This window comes from Diorhabda carinulata, chromosome 7 (assembly GCF_026250575.1).
Source record: "Diorhabda carinulata isolate Delta chromosome 7, icDioCari1.1, whole genome shotgun sequence".
Lineage (NCBI taxonomy): Eukaryota > Metazoa > Arthropoda > Insecta > Coleoptera > Chrysomelidae > Diorhabda > Diorhabda carinulata.
In genome coordinates, this window is record NC_079466.1 from 7601890 (window position 1) to 7612804 (window position 10915).

Genomic DNA, 10915 nt, shown 5'->3' on the forward strand with positions numbered 1-10915 from the left:
GTTGCTATGGGAATTTTTTTTGGAGTCCCTAAAGACGAGAAAAGGCACAGCCGATTTGCAATATACGGACAACGGTACATTCCAATTTCTCAGCACTTCACAAACCAACAGTGTTTGACAGTCCCAATAAAATTTATATCTATTAATAAGTCAAATTCGCATCGGCAAAGCATTTTTTGTCATGGAACCTAACACTTGTAGTAACCTAAAAAAACAAAAATTATATTTCAGTAACCCAGCTATGAAAAGTTACTATATGATTTTATGTTTCTAAAAATATTAAGTTGTTATACGAGGGTTGTCTAAAAAAATTTCGACCTCAACCTGAAGATTTCAGTACTTATTGAGAAATATTTGCGAATACGTTGAGAGGTGTTCACTAGAAGTGAGTTGTTATGAAAATCTCTTTAAGAATGGGAAAATTGAGAATCTAGCTATTAGTAAATATTTGTGTTTTGGAAGTCAATACGACTACGTAAATAAAAGAAAGGTTAGGCACTCAGTATGGACCATTATTTACGAATTTTGAGTAGCTGAATTCAAATCTGGCTGTACCAGCATATCTGACGACGTGCGTTGGGGACGCCAAAAAATGCGATATAGAGATAAAAGAGTTTATTGGCATATTCAAAGAGTGCATTTGCCATGTAACTAAAGAATTATACATGCTTATCGGGTGCCGCGTTTGCTCACTGAATTAAAACAGCATTAACCAAAATAAATCGGATTTTTTGCGCCGATTCATAACTATAGATGAAATCTTGATTCACCAGTACACTATTGATACCAGTCAAGACAGTCGATTACAAACGGCGAACCTGCTCCAAAAAGGGCAGAGATTGTATCCACGGCTGGAAAAGTGACGGCGTGCGTTTTTTGGAATAGTTATAGGGTTGTGTTGATTGCCTGTCTTTCAAAGAGTATCACAATAACAGAGGAGTATCATGCATCACTACTTGATAACGTAAATGGAGAAATTGCAAAAAGGGATCGCCTTTGTAGAAAAAGAAAATGCTTATCCATTAGAACAACTCACCTTCTCACACTTTATTGATGGAAAAGGCTAAAAATCATAATCTTCGAATTGGTTAACATTCACTTACAGGAGAAATATTTCGATTGGACAAGGACGTTATGACACCCGTAAATAACTATTTTAAGGAGAAAGATGACAACTATTAATTGCAAGGGATAGAAAGTTTAGAGCATCGTTGGACCTCGTATTACTATCTCCTAACAAAAAAAACATCAATTATTGTTTAATATTATAACAATACAAAAATTGGAACTGCTACAATTAATAGATCAACCGACTAATTTATATCCCCTGGACTTTGCTTTGTCTTATAATTTGAATGTCACAAGTCTTATATGCAACATATTTTCTCAAGACACTTTAAAAATTATATAGAAAGAAAAAATGGAACATTATTTTTTCGATATGTAAGTTTCAAAAACTCATATTATGAGAAATTTCACTCCTCGGATTACGATCGAAAGCGTCAATGCAGATCCGATGAATTCTGATACAGTATATATTAAAAATAGAGAGAGCGAGATATGGGAGCATGTTCAAGTGGGTTAGTATATGGGTATACCTTTCTCTTCGATTGGTGGAAGCTTCCAAAAGTATAATTCCACATTCCGCTCTCTCTATCTCAATATTAACTTTATGTAAATTCTACAAGCAGAACAACAACATCAAGTAAGTCAGGTAGGTATATTGAACAGGCAGATTCCACAGGACGAAAAATTATTGTAGGCTCATATTCTAATTGTTTATTATCAGGATATTCATAAAAAACAGAGAAACGCGAAATGTAAAAAATGTAATAAACTAGTTTGCGATGTATATCCAGAAACATTTGGAAAATGTTAAATGTGTTTTCAAGAATAACTTCAATGTGGTTTTATTTTCTCTATAATGTTTATATTTACCAATCATTGCTACTCCCCAATAAGTTTCTAGAGTTGTCTAATTCGAACCTTTACCTTGCTTCACTTGCTTTACTTCTAAATAGGCAATAATAGCTATAATGTTTGTGTAGATTTCTTCCATCGGAGCTGGATGAGCAACTGGTATAGACGCTCGATATGTAAAATAAACTGATTCTTCTGTTCTATAACATTCTTTCATGAAAGTTTGTTAACATTATATGAAATATTGTTAACAGATTCCACTCTTACAACCCATATGTTCAATAGGCCTAGTCCCGTACCAAATCAAGTTCAAGTTCATTTTTGTCTAGAGTTCTCTAAACTTTGTAACTCATTTGTAAGCTTTACTGACGAAATCAGTGTCAATAAATTCTTAAATGCCAATATCTTGCCAATTCAGCAGTGGATTTTTGGTGGATTTGATGTAGGTAAGCCTTCGCCATGAGAACTAGTGCAAGTGGTATATTAGGATATGCAATTTTATGTATTTGCTTCTTTGAATATTCTTCCAAATTCGTTTGGCAAAAGGCTATCAAAATTATTTGAAGGTTTTTTCCACACTATACGGCCATCTAATGACGGAGAATCTGTCGCCTTCAATCTATTGAACAAGAGCCGCATTGCTATGCTGTGAACTTGCCGTTTTCGATTTCCAATAATATAAAAATATGCAACCGAATTTTACAAAGAATTTTCCTATTCTCAGAAGCCGGAAATTACTAGATAAGGCCACCGTGGGTTTGTTACGCATTTGGTAGATGATTTCATTCCTTGTTAGACAAACATGTGACTTGATAGAACTTTTGAACTTGCATTTGTTTTAAAAAAAACATTCGACTTAGTTTTAAAAACATAATACTTTGGTTGGTGTTAGCGAAGCACTGTAGACGTTGTCCTTATGAAATCTATTGACCATTTTTTTATCCAACATAAATTCCCCGGGCTATAGTAACATTACCTACTTAATTCAGTGATTTTTATGAATAAGTTACACTTAAATAGACACGCTTATTATTTTAATTCACGTATCTAAACCTGTGAGAGTTCAATCAAGTCTGTATCTGAGCCCACGTCTGCTGAAATTTGCGTTGGCGCCATTTATATGGGGCATGAAAGTCATGAATATTTGCTTGTGTAACGTGGTTCTACTTTTATAGCATTGTGGCGACAACATCCTTTCCATCGTTGGCGATTTGAGCTTCCCATTTCAACGAATATATATATATATATATATATATATATATATATATATATATATATATATATATTTACAGGGTGTTTATAAATTATATATTTATTTTTTTTCTGTAGCTATTGGTTTTGGGGCAAAATTGGAGAATAAAAAATCTTTTTGAATAAAAAAGGATTTTAAGTTATAATTTTATATCATAAAACTTCATCTTGAAAAAAAGTTTTGTTATGAGAAAAAGTAAGGGCTGCTAATTTCACCCCCGTACAATGGAAAAGGCATATTGAAAAAATATCCGTTGTTAATTCCTTGCTAGTGCACGAAAATTACAGTTTTTAAAATTCAATTTTAATCACAACCTTTTAAGGGTGATATCACGGAGAGGGATGTGCTGCGCAAATTTTGTTATAGGAAAGATCAATCTTAAATCCCATCACCTGAATTTTGTGAAGATGTTTCCACTTAGCGTTTGCTGGGAAATGTTTAACTACATATATCAAATGCGACGTTCTTTTACGTTGTCTACAGTTCGGGTCTCAAGCCCGAACGAGGATTGTTAAACTGCTCTGATGAGACGTAATAACGTCGAAACTAGTCAATAGTTACACCCTCTCTTTGTAATTGCGAGCCATTGGGGATGTTAATATCAACAAAAAGGTCGATTTACATCACGCTCTTCAGAGGAGTTGTAAATCAATGTTCGTCGAGGAAATTAGCCAGGAAACTAGGTGTTGAGAAATTAGAACAAAAAATTTGACTTCAATTATTTAGATCTTTTTTGTCATTTAAAGCTTTCCCGTTTCTATGTATTGAATCATTTCTAAAAATTCTCTTTTACGTGTATTTGATTCCGGTTCAAGAATTTTTGAATCTTTATAATTGAATGTATGTTTTTTTTTTGATACTTCGTAGTTCGTAAATGCTGTTTTATTTTTTTCATCGTATTGATGACCTGAGATGTCTACCCTATGTAGACAGCGTCACAATCATTACAAGGTATTTGATATTACAGTTTTTAAAGGTATACAATTTTCAATAGTTGCATATTCATTACAACATTCGATACGAGCTAAAACTCATTCTTTCCACATCTCTCTTTATGTGTTTATAATAAATAATATGTTACGGGATAGAAATATAGTAATTAGATACAGCGGGTCGGACATATAGTAATAACTAATAACAACTTCTCCAATAGGCTATCTAGTAAGTACTCATTTATTCCTTTCCCCTACTTGAAATGTGCACTTGTATAATTCTCGAAAATGATCATGTATCAAACGACGAACGCGGAAAATACCATCAAACAACTTTTAATTAAGATCTCTTCAATGCATCTCTGACTAACGATTCTATAATTATAATGAGTTGAATTGTTGATGTAATAAACCGTCCCCAGCAATATTTGTAAGTGGAAACCCTTGTAGAAAAACGACCCTAGCTGTCACATAGCCCGGCAGTCCCTATTCCCGAATTTAACCTCTTTGTTATTCATATTTATGTATTTATATTGATGAGTTTACTGATGTGCTCCCCGAACAAGTAGTTTGGAAGTAATTCGAAAATTTTCAGTGGGATCTCTAAATTGACACAAAATAATCACATATTTATTTGATACTAAAAGTATTGGTTGTTTCTTATTTACAAGATTGGAGAATATTTGTTGAAGAAAAAGTTATTTTTTGATTTCTATAATGAGTAGTTTAAACAAAAAAAAAAAAGAAATAACTAATAATATTGCTGTTCACCTTTCTTAGATATTTATCAGGAAAAAATTTGTGAGAAATATGGAAGAATTTTGTTCATTTTATATACGAGGGTGGTTTGAACGGAAGAGGGACCTTTCAGAAGTTAACGCTATAGTGGTTACGATGTTTCCGCCATGTTTTTAATATCATCTGACAAGATTTTACATTACAAGTTTCGTTGATACATTATTTCCAAGAAATGATTGAAATGCTACTTACATTAATGTTTCTATCAGAAGATGTAACCGTCTCACCTTTTTTTGTTGCATAAAGTGATTAAAAAATTTGAAGAAGGAAATATTTGATAATGTTAATATGTTAATGATTTTCCTTTAGAAATTCCTCCTTACGGATTCATTTTCAATACTATACATTCGTCACGTTTGTCTTTTCAATGAATTTGGTACAAAGTTTCCATTAATAATGCTAATAAAATGTTGTATGTTCGTATTTTTCCATTTATCCCTTTACAAATTATCTTAAACAATCAATAGTCATAATAAAGAGATTTCATTACCTTGTTTGAAAGGTATTGCCATGGAACAAGTCAATATAACCGTTTTCTTAAACTAGAGAATCACGCAATCATCTTGAGAAATTCTATATAACTTAAATTGAAGCATTTGTCACTGTTTTTTACAACTAAATATCTATGGCATAAAAGGTGTGGCTTTAGAACTATTGATAGATTATTTATCAAAAAGAAGCCAATGTATGAATGAAGGTGATGCGAAAAACTTCAAATTAAAGACAGGTATTCCACTAAGAATAGTATTGGTTCTTATTATTTTTCTATGATTAAGTTATCTGCTAGGTAAACAGCTATAATTTTCACTGATGGGTATTGGAAAGATGTTTAACTCACCGCAAAAACAGCATTGCGACAGATAATTTTATGGCTAAATGAAATCTAATAACTTTGAAGATATCAAAAGCAAAATGCATCACTTTTCAGCTCACCTATCAATGAGTAATCCAACTTTGACGTTAAATTGCATACCGATGACTGTCAAAGACTGTCAATTCCATTATCATAGGTACAACATTTAGACGCATGTTTTAGTTACATGTTATCAAATGATAAACCTTTTTAATTGAATTAAACTTTCAAAGATTACAATGTTTTAAAAGCCAGGAGGAAGGTCTAAATTGTCATTGCGGGTGCAACAGATTAGATCCAAACATTTCAAATCAATGACAAACTTATATTAATGTTAATTGTGCTACATTTAATATATGATGTTTTCATATTTTTTAGATGTTTAAGTAACCATGAAATACTTTTGACCAAATCGAGGATACAACATCAAATTATCGCGGGTGCAACCTGTGTAATTATCAATTAGTATCTTGCTCTTTTTCAGTTTTTGGATTGGTAGTACATGTTTGCTTAGTTTTTCTTCTTCACCACAACATTCTTAAATCTGACTGTAGAAAATATTTTCAAATCTACATATATCTCCATTTTCTTTTTCATTACTTCCCTCGGTTTTGAATCAATATCCTTTTCCTAACGGAAGTGTTCAGCATGATTTTTGCGAAGAAGTTCCCTTGTTTTGCTCTGTTGTGATTTTATCCGATACTTCTGTAATACATACAGAATATAAATACATATATTAAATGTCTATCACCAATTGTATTAAGTATATAATATTAGTCAAGTCATATAAAAAATACAACAATCGTTATTCTCTTAAAGATTATTAATTTTGATTGGGTTTTGCTTTCTCTTCTTTCTTCTAACTTTTACATTGTTTCGGGATATAAGCTCTTAGGCTACCATTAAACTAGGATGCTAGTATCCGGGAGGTTAGCGGGACATTAAATCAAATGGGAGCGATTAGACTAGGGATTCCAGCATCATATGCTAAAACAGCTACCCGGAGGCTCGATTTTGTGCATCCCGGCTAGGGATGCTGAAATGCGAGCTGAAATGGATGCACAACATCGGTTGTGGGGTATTGGTTCAAATGCGGCGCATTATACTAGGCTGCTAGCATCCGAGCAGGCGCTCTATTTGACATATGCACGAAGATCAGGGTTATGACTAGTTTCTCTTCGAGTGAAATTGGTCTGAATCTTGTATATCGATTAGAGATGTCGCTTTGAAGTAATTAAGAAATCTTGTTTTACTAGTACATAGTTCATCAATCAATGTAAAATACAGGCTTTTAACACGACGGACAGCTAAAAAGGAGTCCACACTAAGTTTCCTTTTTGCACGACGTCTTCTTTTCTTAAATGTAACATCAGCCACAACATCTCTTCATTCGTTGGGGCCATATTGACGACTGGCAAAAAATTGAAATAAAATAGCAGTCCGGGATGCTAGCATCCCAACACAAATTCGACTCAAAGTGGGATGCTAGCATCCCGGATGCCAGAATCCCGGTTGCTAGAATCCTAGTATAATGGTAGCATTAATTGCTGTGAGAGAAGTAACTTTCTCATATTTTGTTTGGCGGGTGCAACACGTTAATAGTGTATTCTAGTTCTCCATAATGCTTATTAAATAACATCGTATATTCATATTTTTTTAAACAAAGAGATACCTAAATGGACATTTTCACTTCAAATTTAACGGGTTAAACATATTTCTTAAAATGCCAGCACAACTTTTCGGGTCAGTATTAGGTTAGGTGTGATTTTCAGTTCGTACCCCAAGTCTTTGGATGGTAATTTTTTCAAACGCTCCAAATAATTTAGCATTGTAAAAAATCGATAAAAAATTATAAAATTTCGACTTCCTTGTTTGCACTATTCGTAAAAAAACTAATAGCGTGATTAGAAAATTAGTGTCGGTTATCGTCTATAGCGGAATCGCTCAATTGCCAAATAAATAAATAAGGTCTCCAAACTAAAAAAAATAGGTGTGATATACCAATACCTACGTCAGAATATATTACAAAGGACTATAAAGTCTTTCTTCGAATTGTTTCCTCATTCTATTACTATTATCATTAGCATTAAAATATAATAATTTAATACAGTATTTAATATCTATACAATATAAAATGTAACGCCTGATTGAGGAAAATAGGACAGGCAGAAATGTCTAGGTTTTTCACGCTAAACTAGGTGTCTGGAAGTATTAACACTTAAGTATAACAAAATGAATGTTGGGAAAAATTGAATTCAATTTAAAAAACATTAGGTTTAATATGAATAAAACAGTTGGCCTTGCCGATATTTACAAGAATCTTATCATGTATAAAAGATTACACATTTTCGGATTTTGTGAAGGTTAATTTTCTTGTATATTGGAATTAGGAAAGGATTAATTGATAATGATATGTAATTTTCATTCAAATAATAAAAAAATATCATAAGGAAACAACAGAGATCGTTTCAAAATAGACTTACTAAGATATCAGCTCATTTAGAAGGGAATGTATTCACAATTCTTGAAGAAAAGTGTTGGATTATGTCCGGACCGGATCAAATTCTAACCCTTCTTTGTGAAAACCGCAGTCTGATACTTTGCTGCATAAAACTCAGATGTGTGTGTGCTATTATCGGTGAAGCTAAAAATCGGGTTTGCAGTTTTGTCAAGTAGATCGGTTGATGTATAGGAGAAATAAATTAGGTATATATGCATCTCTGGGGAACATCAGCGTTTACCTGAAACCTTTCTGAAGTCCATCGATAGCGATCTGGATGGGTCGACCCAACAAGTATGCCTTCTCTTTTGCGGTCACTGCGATTGATCCATCTTCTCCAGTCAATGGTTAAATTCTTAATTTACAAAAGCCTTTGCTGACGGCTTTTGTTACAGACCATTTGGGTAATATAGAAGTTTATTTTCACTCTCTCATTATATAATTTCTTGCAAGCATCTATGGTCTACTTGCAGGTATATCTTGAGACAAAGTTTATACGATTTTCGGCACTAGGATTTGAGCGCCATTTGGGATAAGCAGTATTTTTTGTTGACTGCTCTAGTGCATCTTTTATTACACAATGGATTGTTGTCGGTAAAGGACTTAAAGGAATAAGGAATGTAGGCTGCCGAGATTACTTCCTAAATCTCGTTAGCACACATGAAAGGGTCATTGGAATTGAAGCAAACATCATTTCAATAAAACATTAAAAAGAAATCCTTTAGATTACATTTGGCCCATCTATAATGCCAAACTTTACGTGGATCCTGAGTTTGGATTTTTAGTTGCTGTAATTAATTTGTGATCTGATGTTCCCAGTGGTGCATTTACGGTCGTTGTACAGGTCAGAGTATCTTGTTAGAAACAGGTCTAAAAAGCTAGCAAAGTCACCATCTCGATCGGGATTCGTTGATAAGTTAGTCCGTGGCAAAATCTTCATCTTTCCGCCCCTCATCGTCAGTCCTGTTGGAAAAATTTAACCAGCTGACGTAATGAACATTAAAGAACATCAATATCTGCGTTTGGACGATTTCGATTTTAGGTGCAATAATATTTTCATTTGTTGAAGATGAAATCATTATACGAACTAAATTCGGCTAGTTTGATTTGAGTTAAATTCACAATTTTTCTCGTGAAAAACATATTAGAAAGTGCTAGTGATTTTAGATAAGATGTAGGAGGTATTTAGTCTCATATTCTCAATGAAGATACCAAAACATTGGATATATTCGTATTTATTAATAGAATGCTTTCAACACATCATTCACGTAGATTGATTGTAGCCAAAATTTATTAAGATAAATGAATCTCCTTTTTACATGTTTTATTTGAATTTTATCTCATAATTGTAGAGAATAGAAAAAGCATAGATACCCAGATCATGTGAATAAGATGGGTGAAGGAACAAATCGTAACACAGTATAAGGTGAAAAAATTTGGTCGCTTTTGAAGTTATGCATCAAAACGTGTCAATAAATCAACATAATATTTGCCAGTTATGTCTCTTTTTCGAAATATAAATAAATTAATACTTGTGAAATCCCAAAACACCTTGATCATGACTTTATTAGTAGAACGTTCCTCGAATAATGTTTATTGTTTCTACTGATTTTTTATATATTTACTCATGTTTCATCTGATCATGATATTTAGATTGATTGTATTTGAATATATCCAAAGATTCATTTGAGTTTTAAATGCGAGCGGGCTTCTGATCAACAATAAGTAATCGTGGTTACCAACTAGTTAATTACTTTTTCATATGTAATTAAAAATAAAATCACTCTAGTGTTAAGCTCTGAAAAGTCATTCTTCCGTCAAACCACAATCGTATCTCAAATAATATTAATCGTACACCCTTTTTAAAGAATAAAATGTGTATTGCACATCTAGACATTTTCTGTATGAGTCAACATGGACCCTTCTCGTATAAGATTTATAAATGTTTGCATTGGATTTTATCAATCAAATTTGTCGGTAAATGTGCTGTTATCGTTCAATATGCGGAATTGCTTCCATTTTATCATATTTGCTATACTCGTCGCATTGATAGAAAAACCGAGTTATACAATCAAGTTGAAATGCGGGAGTAGAAAATTACTTTGATTAAAAGGGCGATAAAGATGATATGAAATAAATCTTATGATTTTAACGATATTGTTGGTGTATAGTTACTGTTACCAAAATATTATCGAATTTGGATACTTTTGTTTCTTTTTGTAATTAAATCGTAAGATAAAGAGCTCAAAAATGAATGGAATAAAATGGCTTTTCAAATATTCAAATCAAATAGTATGAAGATTTATCTTTACAAACACAAACAATTTGATAACATAACGAAGTCTTAAAAACCATATAAAATCTCACAAAATAAAAATAAGAAGAATAAATAAACAACCAGTGAAAAAGTTGTCTACTAGGCGGGAGAGACTATAACGCATTTTTTAACTTTAGCAATTAGAAAATATTAATAAAAAACTTAATCTGGTTGTTGATAGACTTTGATAAAAATATCTAATAATATATTATCGTGATTTAACACATTTATGTTTCGATCTATAGAAAGTTTAAATGAAATTTGGTGTAGGAAAAATCATATTTTAGTTAATATCATTTTTTCCTAATAATACCCACAATTTCTCCCGTTTCGGCACATCTAC